The 12,081-nt window shown below is 35.2% G+C and overlaps 1 protein-coding gene across 1 annotated transcript in view; it reads right to left on the bottom strand.

Annotated features, from left to right (window-relative positions):
* CEP112 (centrosomal protein 112) overlaps positions 1-12,081 on the bottom strand; it is a 276,604-nt gene that overhangs the window by 139,522 nt on the left and 125,001 nt on the right. The window lies entirely within an intron of this gene.

Here is a 12,081-nt window from a genome sequence, read left to right on the forward strand (position 1 = left end):
CAGACAACACAAAATGTCTGATAAAGCCTGAAAGTGGTGATTTGAGATATCACCCCACTATGGCTACACAAACATCTTGAGCTATGTAGGAAAAAAAAAACCCTGACTAGAAAAGTATTATACATATGAACCTACGAATTAAAAGAACAATATATATATATATATATATATATATATATATATATATATATATATATGTATGTATGTATGTATGTATGTATGTATGTATGTATGTATGTATATGTATATGTATATATATGTATATATATATATATATATATATATATTATGATCTCAAATGTGTCCATTAATTCTTCCGCACAAAACACAGTCTGTTTGTCCTAAGTAAAATCCAGAGATGTATTGTTGGCAGTTGATGGCATATATCACATTAAAGGAGGAACACATAAAGGTGCCTCTAAATTTTGTAAGGGAAATTGTTGGGACCTGCAATGTTGTAGGTGTTAAGGTAGAATTTGCCTGGGTTTGTCGCAAGGCCTTGTTCCTGTGTTAAATCATTGTTCTGCTGTTTCTTATGGCTTCTAAAACTGCTTCAGATTGGGTGATTATCTATATACAAGTATAGGGCTGCCACCCAGTGCCTGACAAAGTTCAATGTCATTGTCCAATATGGATTTTGTGTTCTACGTTTATAGATATGCTTTTCAGCAGGATACAAAAAGCCCAGAAACTTGTGAATGAGATTTCACAGAACTAGGGCTGTAGAACAACTAAGCTTACGTAGGTGGAACCTGGCTAGAAAGAATATGCACATAAAAGCCTACGAAAAAGACATTATATACAAATATATATATATTTGTCTATGTAAGTTTTCACGGGTATATATGTGTGTATAGTTAATATTTCGGGTTTCTTCCCGTGTAATTGTGGATTTGAAATAGTAGATTTGAAATAGTAACGGCAGTTACTGCAAAAGACTCCTCACATAAGCCTGATGATGGCAGATGAGATTCTGTCGAAACGTCGCTTCTACCCTTTTAGGGATAGATCCACAATTACACGGGAAGAAACCCGTGAGCGCACGCACCACCTCCACGCATGCGCAGAGCCTTCCGTGCATACGCAGAGCATCAAAAACAGGACGTGATGACGTCCAAGTGGGTAGGCAGAGCCTCCCGCAGCTGCCGCTACCGGTTCACCCGAACCGGATAAAACCAGCTGAATACCACCACTGATATATAGTATGTCACAGAAGTGAGTACACCCCCTCACATTTTGTAAATATTTAAGTATACCTTTTCATGTGACAACACTGAAGAAATGATACTTGGCTACGATGTGAAGTAATGAGTATACAGCTTATATAACAGTGTAAATGTGCTGTCCCCACAAAATAATGCAACACACGGCCATTATTGTCTAAACTGGTGGCAACAAAAGTAAGTACAACCCTAAGTGATAATGTCCAAATGGGGCCCAAAGTGTCAATATTTTGTGTGGCCACCATTATTGTCCAGCACTGCCTTACATCGTCACAGAGCTGGTGGATGTTAGAGACCTTGCGCACCTCCACCTTCCATTTCAGGATACCCCACAGATGCTCAATAAGGTTTAGATCTGAAGACATGCTTGGCCAGTCCATCTCCTTTACCCTCAGCTTCTTTAGCAAGGCAATGGTCATTTTAGAGGTGTGTATGGGGTCATTATCATGTTGGAATACTGCCCTGTGGCCCAGTCTCCGAAGGGAGGGGATCATGCTCTGCTTCAGTATGTCACAATACATGTTGGCATTCATGGTTCCCTCAATGAACTGTAGCTTCCCAGTGCCGGCAGCATTCATGCAGCCCCAGATCATGACATTCCCACCACCATGCTTGACTGTAGGCAAGACACACTTGTCTTTCTACTCATCTGGTTGCCACCACACACACTTGACACCATCTGAACCAAATAAGTTTATCTTGGTTTCATCGGACCATAGGACATGGTTCCAGGAATCCATGTCCTTAGCCTGCTTGTCTACAGCAAACCATTTGCAGGCTTTCTTGTGCATCATCTTTAAAAGAGGCTTCCTTCTGGGATGACAGCCCTGCAGACCAATTTGATGCAGCATGCGGCATATGATCTGAGCACTGACAGGCTGATCTCCCCCACCCCTTTAACCTGCACAGCAATGCTGGCAGTACTCATACATCTATTTCCCAAAGCCAACCTCTGGATATGACGCTGAGCACGGGCATTCAACTTCTTTGGTCGACCATGGTGAGGCCTCTTCTGAGTGGAACCTGTCCTATTAAACCACTTGGTCTTGGCCACCGTGCTGCAGCTCAGTTTGAGGGTCTTGGCAATCTTCTTATAGCCTAGGCCATCTTTATGTAGAGCAACAATTCATTTTTTCAGATCCTCAGAGAGTTCATTGCCATGAGGTGCCATGTTAAACTTCCAGCGACCAGTATGAGAGAGTGAGAGCGATAACACCAAATTTAACACACCTGAAACCTTGTACCACTAACACGTCACATGACACCAGGGAGGGAAAATGGCAACTTAGGCCCCATTTGGACATTATCACTTAGGGGTATGCTCACTTCTGTGATATACTGATATACTGTGTGTGTGTGTGTGTGTGTGTGTGTGTGTGTTCCGTGGTTGTGTCTGTCTGTCTGTCTGTCTGTCTATCTATCTATCTAAACAGCCATACATATTTTTTAGACAGTGTATTGACTGGATCAATATACTTTTTACATAATGCTAACAGTAATGATACAATTAATTATACATAATCCTAGTCTTCCAACTTCTAACCTTAACATGCACATTATAATTATAATAGATTCTTTTATAATCCAGTGTATATAATACTATTTTCCCAATTTGTACTCATCTTTTCCCCCCCACTTGTTGGAGTTCTTCTACATTCACATCTTTATTTTTAAACAATAGCATTCTCTCTTTATGATTCTTTGTCATTTTCTTCATAGTTACATTTAAACATTGATAACATTTCTTCATACAGTACATTTGTTGTTCCCTGCTGAGTCACTAATATTTTAATATTTTTAAAATTACTCAATAGTCCACCATAATTCTAATATTCCAATTATCTAGAAACACCAATAAGGCCAATTATTAACAAGGCTTGATCAGTCCCAGGATTATATCTCAAGTCCTCTAAATTTCTAGTCCTTAAATTTGTAAGTTTCAATATATTTTTTACACACAGTTAGTAATAATACAATTAGGTTACCTAATCATGGAGTCTACCCTCTAACCTTAATATGCTTATGATTATAGTAAATTCTATTATCTATTGATATGTATGCTACTATTTTCCCAATTTGTACTTTCTACTTTTTTCTTTTAGTTTTTAATACAATCACCATAATGAAAGGTATTTTATCTCTATCCATCATCTCTTTTTAACAAAATTTAAAAATCTTTTTAAAATTTCATTGTTTATTGACTTTTATGTTTCTCTCTTGGAATCTTATATCTCTTTCTAACATTTTTATACCAACTAAATATTCCCTCTGGCTTACCCCTTTGTCTCCTGCTGCATCATTTGAGCCCCTATCCATAATTCTTTCATTATTTTTGGGAGATCTTTCTTTTCTTTCTCTGTTCTATTGTAAACTCTTAAAAAGATTATCGATTTGGTTCATACTTACTATTCCTATCTCTTCCATGTCTTTATCTTCTTGCAGCTTGTTTTGATTTGCATCCTCCATCACTCCTTTTGGTTTCTCATCTGTTTTCTGAATATTATCCCCCATCTTCTACACTCATATCTTTATCTTTGAACAATCCCATTATCTCCTTATGATTTTTTATCAATTTTCATATATACTTTTAAGCATTAATAACATTTCTTCATATACCTCTATTGTCCCCTATTGAGACATTTTGTTATAGTTTAATATATTAAGAATTACTCAATATACCATAGGTTCCAATGTCCCAATATCTAAAAACTCCAAAAAAGCCAATTATTAATAAAGTCAGTACCAGAATTATACCTGCAAATCCCCTAATTTTTTTGTGTGCTTAAAAGCTATTTAATAATTTAGTCTTTATAATTTCCAATTTACACCTTCCCAATTGTCCAAATTTTAAAGTCTTATTTAGCTTTTCTTCCTTTCTTTTTTCTTCTGTCACCTTTCTTCTTTTGCCTCTCAGGATGTTCTGTCAGGCAACATTAATAATCCAAATCCAAATTAGCCCACCAAATTTCCTCATGTTTTTCAAATCCACAATTTCAATAGAATATTAGTTATTTGCAATTCAGTTTGTCTTAAGGATCTTCAAAAAGCTCACTAAATATTTCCAAACATCCAGATCGCCTACTGAAATAGAATCAAGGTCAAGTGGACTTCCAGGTGTTGTTTACTTTCCCTCCTTTCCTTTATTTATATTAAACAATTATCACTTTCACTTGAGTTTCCCACGCTGTAGTGATCTTCTTCGTCCAGTAGATGGCTCCCTGCGCCAAATTCCAACATCAAACAGTGTGCAAAAATCAAACAGCTGATTGTCAACAGATCAGGGGGTGTTAAAAATAAAAATAAGAGAAGCTGTTTCTCCCAATAATCACTTTTCAAGTTGTTAAATCTTTTTCAGGCTTTCTATCTTTTAAAGCTTCCATTAGACATTTCTTTTGCATCTGAGTCTTTAATCTTTCTCAATGTATCCAATCACCACTTAATGTTTGGAGATTATTTTTGGAATTCTTTTACTTGGGTTAGATCTCTAGAATAAAAGTTCCATCTCACCCAGTTTCAATGCTCTGTCCATGAACTGCTCCAGCGCAAATCTTATTGTCCCAGCTTGTGACTTGCCAAAATGATTGTCGTCCCTACTGCCGTTCAGAAGAGCTTTCTTTGGATCAACGAGGAAACTGTGGTTTCCTCATGATCAGTGAAGCAACTCTCCTTCCTTCACCACCCCTCCAGGGCGGCTTTGACCCCATAGGGTCTCCCGGCAAACAGATACCAGCTGGTTTTCATGGAGCTCGGCAGAGCTCCTCTATTTTCCAGCCATTCCCGCCATGACACCAACTGGTCTCCTCCCCCAACTGGTCTCCTCCCTTCTGTTCTACGTTTTAATAGATTCTCCCTGGAAATCAGTCTGTCTCTACTGATTTATCTGGTGATTTCACTAAGTTGGTAATGTAGTTGCTTGAATGACTGGCTTAATTCTATCAATTTTGCCTTAGTTGATTGGTAGGCAACTCAACAGAGTCAGACCTTTGGATTTTTGACTGTTTATCAGCAACTATCCAGATTTTATTCAGAAGTGCTAAGAGAGCTCTTCTCGGATGAGCAGAATCTCAGGAAAGAGGGCTATATTATTAGCATATAGTAGGGTTGGGACTGATTCATTGGCAAACTTGGGGGAGGAGGGATCATTGGCTTAATTAACATTTCTTGATTAATACATTCACAGCAAAAAATGTACAACGCATACCTCATATTTGTCTTATACTATGTGAGAATAGTTTTGAACAGTTGGCCCTGGAGATTACTCCTAATCATAGTCATATTACTATACATCTGCTGAACGAGCAACAAGAGGTGCCTAGCCAGAGAAGATTGCTCCAATTCTCATCATAATCTTTTCTGATATTCAGAAACACTAAAAAACCAAATGAAAATCAACAAACGATGAATATAAATTCCCAGATAGTGAACCAATATATACTTCAACAAGATGTTGCAAAATTACAACATATGCTAAATAAACAAATAACAAATAAACAAACAAATAAATAAGCAGTATAGTAATCCTCAATGTACAATCACAATAGAGTCTGAAATTTTGGTCATCAGTTGTGTTCGTTAAGGGGGTCAGCATATAAATTGATTTGTTGAATTTACAATAATTTTTTCTCCCAGAAAATGGCAAAAAAAGTCACAAATCACAGTTATATGATTGTGGGATGCTGCAATCATTCCCAAATGCAAGCCAACTGCCAAGCTTCCAAAATGGTCAATAATTGAAAAGGTTTATTTCCCCCCTTTAAAAATACAGTATAATAATATTTTTTTCAGGTTTTAAGAATGATACCATATGATTTACAATCATGTAAAGAGGGTTGTCAGTGTTAGAAACCACCATTTGGCATTCAATAATTCAGATAGCTACAAGGAGAATGTTCCACAAGGTGGGCACCACAGCAGAGAAAGCTCACCTACTGGAACTAATTTAATTTAATTTCTAGCAAAGGGACCTGCAGCATGCCTTCTCTGCAGATCTAATGGGACTGCCTGATATAAGGCAATTCCTCAACTAACCCAGTCCCATACCATGAGGGGCTTTAAAGATAAAGGCCAATATCTTGAATTGAACCTAGAAGCAAACTGGCAGTCAATGCACTCCTGGTGCAGAGATGTCACCTGGGAGCCCCCATAACTGCCTGTGGAGCTGCATTTTGCATCAGTTGAAGTTTCCGTATACTCTTTAAGGCAGCCTCATGTAAAGCATTACAGTAGTCCAATCGGTTGACTAGGCAACTCAGCATAAGTGATCTAGAAACAGGCATAACTGGCACACAACACAAAGCAGTGCAAAGGCCCTCTTAGCCCCATCTAGCACCTGTTCTTCAAGCAAAAAGAAACTAGGAGGACCCCCAGATTGCACACCAGGTCCACCTGGGGCAGTGTCATCTCATTCAGCTCTATCAAAGATAGGATCGTCCTAGAACCAATAAGCCTCCAAACCCAAAGCTATTCAGTCTTGCCAGGGCTTAGCTAAAGACTCTTGTTCCCCATCCAGACCTACATAAACTTCAGCACTGGGATAACATATTTACAGCATCATTTAATATCTTACCCCATGGCAATGGATAAGCTCACCAAGTGTTCTCATGTAGATATTAAATAGAAGAGTAGAGAGCATCAAATCCTGTGGCAACTCACATAGTAGAGGCAGAGGGTGGACTGCTCCTCCCCAATCACCACTGGAACCATTCGATTCGACCCTGGAGAAAAGAGGTGAACCAGCACAACCATCCACATGCTACCCACCCTCAATGCTCTGAGCTGACGGGAAGGATAACAAGGTTGATGGGAAAGCCACCAAGAAGTCAAGTAGGACAAAGAAGGATGCATAACCCCCATTCCACCCTTTCAAGAGATCATCCAAAAGTGTGACCAATGCCGGTTCCATGCCATGCCCAGTTTTGAATCCTGACTGAAAAGGATGCACAGATAATCCACTTCCTCCAAGGTTTCCCAGAAGCTTTTGCTCAACCACCTTGTCAACCACCTTCCCCAAAAATGGATGTTAGATATGGAACGAAAATTGCCCAGTTTGATGGGAATCCAATATTGGCTTCTTGAGGAGGGGGACAAACCAAGGCCTCTTTCAGAGCATAAAGGAACAACTCACACAACACCCCCTGGACCATTTTTTAACAACCCAGGAAGGGCTTGGATATAAAAAGCAAGTAAACCTGCTCAATACCTAAAGTTCTGATTCATTTCTTATATTTAGAATTATAGTTTGGAGCAAATGCAATTATCTATCCACTCTAAACCATCACTTCAAGGTATTAAAAGAAGAAGAAATCACTTTGAACCAGGGGTACCTAGCTTTTTCTAGAGTGAAGGTTTCACTTGGCCTTTAAATAATATGCTAGGGATTGTAACTGGGACCAGGAGATAAATTATATTATATTACATTTATATTTAGGCTTACTAATAATTAAATATAGTGTAATGCGGGACAGCTCACCAGTTGTGTATTTAATTACAGCCACCCATTACAAATTACAATCTGATAATAATTTTTGGAATTATTGGGGAAACGACATTGACTACAGGCTTTCAGGAGCATTTTGATGCTTAAGGTTATAGGCACAGTTAATTTATAAATATCGATAATTGTAATGTAGCTTTATTGTGAAAAAAGAAAAACAACTGTAGACTATAATTAAGGATGGCAAATATGATGACATTCATTAACAAAAACTATACTTATAAATTTCAGTGGTTACCAAAAATTGATGTAGATGAAACTCAAGTGGAAACTATTGGGCAAGTTTCATTGGCGGAAAGTTTTTTCATTAGAAATATAATATCAATTTAGACTCAAAAGTTTTGAGTCTAAATTTCAAAATTTGAAATTATTAGCCTGTGATTCAAGTAGAATAATGAAATTATGTAAATTGAATACCTGGGGCGCTCTGGTGTGTGTGTGTGTGTGTGTGTGCGCACACACACACACACACACACAGAGTATATAAATTCAAAGTGAACTGAGATTTAATGGTATGGAAAATAACACTGGCTGTCAGGTTATGACAGAATTTTCAAAGAAACTTAATTTAAGAATTGTCTTATGCAAAATTTGTTTCCATTTTTTAAGCCATATTAACACAGTATTATTTTTGTTTATACAAGTATATTTTGGATAGAAATATTTCATAACAATATTTACAATTTCTTTCCTTAAGACTTTCCTTCATGCTTTTCTTTCAATACAAAAAGAATTGAGAAAGAACATGAATTCGATTCTTTTGACCCTCTGAAATAGATCCAAGATACTGGAAATGCAGAAGGACGTGCGTTGTATCTGTAAGAATATCTCTTTCTAAGATGGGGAAAAGTGGAGGGAAGGAGAGGGTGTGTCTTATAATTATACAGAACACTGATTTATTTATTTTTTTAAACAGAGAGAATAATGAGAGGGTAATGAATTTTCTTACACTAGGCTGTTTCTTCTTTCCCTTAATGTTAAGACCAATGATGATACTGGCTTATTACTCTCAAACAAAGAGGAAAGATTGTTTTAACAGCTTTACAAGCAGGTTACATGACTGATATCCTTGATGCATATTACTCCTATGCCTGTATTAACTAAGACCAATACATTAATATATGCTCTTAGACTCTACCAGCTGGAAGGATTTAATTGTTGTACCAGGTACTATTTTAATAGCAGATATAGGTTGTAAAATATATCAGTTCACATCCCATTCCAGTATTTCAAAAAGATCCACTTTGTGTGGATCTTTCTCAGCCTAGCTTTCAAATTCAAATTCTTTCAATTTCTCTCATTTCTAAGTAAAATTATTAATGTTTATTTGCCTCAACTGAAGAAAAGAACGAGAAACTAGAGGAAGAAAGAGATTAGAATTCTGATTATTTGTAAAATATTTTTAAAAAACAGAGTAGTTGAGTTTTAAAGGCAGATCAAGAATAGAAATATAATTTAATGAAAAAAAGAAAGTAACGCTTAAGTGAGGCAAAATACAAAACCGAAAAAGAATAACAAGAGAGCAAACAGGCAAAAGCAGTTGCTGAGAACTGTGGAGAAGGAAAGCCAGGAGAAATTATGCTGTATCTTATCTAGGAGTTTGCTTCCCTAGATGAAAGTATCCATAGTAGTTTTTATTTGTCCAATCACATGACTATTTGAACATACATTCCCTTAATGGATGACAAGTGTTTAGGATCAAGTGGATATTATATCAATGCTTTTGATGTCTCCTTTCTGTATCATTGGTCAGGAAGTCTAATTCCATTACTCAATTAATATAGAAACATTTGTGAATGGAAGAAAATACAAAGGCAACAGAAAATGAGGGGAAAGACTTGATTTCTATTATGCCCATTTTACGATCAACACAAAGTACTAAGATTTTGTGAAACGCATTTCGTTCCTTCTGTATCTAAAGGTAAGCTTGTGAGAACCTGGTTATTTCAAAGAGTATTGGGTTCATTATTATGTGAGTGTTGCATTGTAACCATCATTATTGAATTTTTATGTTTATACAGTTGAGCTGACAGAATTGAAATAATTGAAATCAGAGAATAATAGGCAGATAGCCAGACAAATAGGAAGTCCAAAATTACTGGTTCACTCAAGTGGCAAAAAATGGGTAATATGTTAGAGAAAAAGTGTCATTAACTAGACAAAAGAAATTATGTGATGGTGAAATGATACATCTGCTAGTAGGTAATAAAAATGCTTATAAAGCAAGGCGTTTCGTTAAAAAAAACTACGAAAAAAGTGATGCTATTTTGTTACAGTTTTATTTTTAGAACAGATCATCTAAATATTCTGCATGCTACTTTAGAGTAACTGCATATACCTAAATATCTCTCAGTTGTATCTGTATTTAAGTTTTTAATAAACATTACTGAATTGCTTTTAATGATTAAAAAAAGAGTACAAACATTTTAAGAAATAAAATCATAATCAAAACTTTCTAGCATCCTTTCATAATGATAATTTATTAAACTTCTGAAGTAAAAGATAATCATCACATATCTTCATAACTATGCCTCAAAATCTAAACCTGTGGATCAGCGTGGTCTTTCAGAGTAAGAAAAAAATATGAGACTGCTAAATTTCTCATTGGTAGAGTAATAGTCATTTGTTTACTCACGTTATTTATATAAAGTAAACAAAATTACTTCCAAAAATCTATTAAAAACTGTGAAGAACAAGCAAAGTGTGCAAATTCAGTACATGCAAGTATCATATGATTTTTATCATTCTGTACTGATATTTGCTCAATATAAATTCCATTCCTATCCATACTAAAATAGAAGATGGTAGCAAAACACATCAATACTTGCGAATTACATCAAAAACCAATCAAATCACTTCACACTGTTATTTCTGTAATGTCACTATCAGGATAAAATTGATTATTTTTATAAGATATTCAATACTAATAAATTAATTTTAAGCAACAATTTGCAATTTTTATTTCCTACTACATATTAAATATTTATAATATTGCACAGCCCTCAAAAATACTCTACTATGCTACTGAATACACTAAATAATTAATAGTATAAAAAACAATAAACATCAGCCTGTTACAAATTGAAACCAAAAGGTAGATGATTTAACAAGGACAGGAAAAATTAGAAAATATTATGGATGGTAGGTCCCAAATCACACGCCTACATGATATGATTCTGCAACTGTTTCTCATAACTCATTATCTCTGTGATTAAAAAAAGTAATGCAAATAATTTAATGATGAAATAGCCCAGTGATTTTAATTCAACTATACAGTAGATAAATCTTTGGAATCCCTTGGTTGTAACATAAAGTTCCCATATTTTAGAAAGATGTTCTTCATGTATCATGAGCTTCATTAAACATGAAATAGTAAGGATGCATATATATTAACAAACTGTACTGCATTAAAAAGGTAAATGGCACCTATATCATAAATGTATACAAATTATAAATACGGAAATATAGTAAGACTGATGATGAAGAAGAAGCTATCTATCTTTTAAGAAGTATACATTTGTTATTAAACATGAATGTAACATATTCTTTGACTAATAAATATAAAAACTGAGCACAGTTCCTTCTTCCCTTCTATTCCTTGTTCTTTCTGGATTGTATTATTGACATGGTGCAAATGAAATAAATGATTAACTTTTTTCAATAACTCATGAATTCGCAGTGAAGAAAATAACATGAGATGTTTTTTCCTTCAATTATGGAGAAAAGGTTCCAAAGTGCGTATATATGTGTGTATACATGCCTACATGTGTGTTTATGTATAATATATATATTAAACTATGATAATAATTATCCACATTTTATACCAAATTATTCAAACTATTCTATTGAGAACTGCTAAAGCAGTCATTGTCTTCCTATTCTATTACTTTCAATTTTTAAGTGTCTTCGCTTCAGGCCTTTTAAAGTATATTTATTCTGGATAAAGAACTATGTTCAAAACAACGGGCATAGGTTATATATTTTTAGTTGGAACAATTAAGAAAATTTTCCATATCAACAATGCAGATTTAAACTGTGCATTTGAGCAATTAAACACACCATATCTGGGAATTACTCTGGTAAATGGCTTCTAACAGTTATCATAAAAATGGAAGAGATATATGTTTGTTATAAGTACATATGTGTACACATAACCTAATGTATGTGTGCTTATATAGTTTAATGCATGAATGAATATATGTTTATGTATGAATATATAGATACAAAAATTTTACACACCCACAAACACATTTAAAAATCTTATCTAAAGGCAAGCAATCAACAATTCATAATTTCCCATATATTTATCATTAAAATAAATCCTTAGCAAATCACGTGCAAAATAAAATATTAATAATCCCCAAA

Source organism: Pituophis catenifer, unplaced genomic scaffold (assembly GCF_029215685.1).
Source record: "Pituophis catenifer annectens isolate HBS135680 unplaced genomic scaffold, rPitCat1.0.hap2 SCAF_2, whole genome shotgun sequence".
NCBI lineage: Eukaryota > Metazoa > Chordata > Lepidosauria > Squamata > Colubridae > Pituophis > Pituophis catenifer.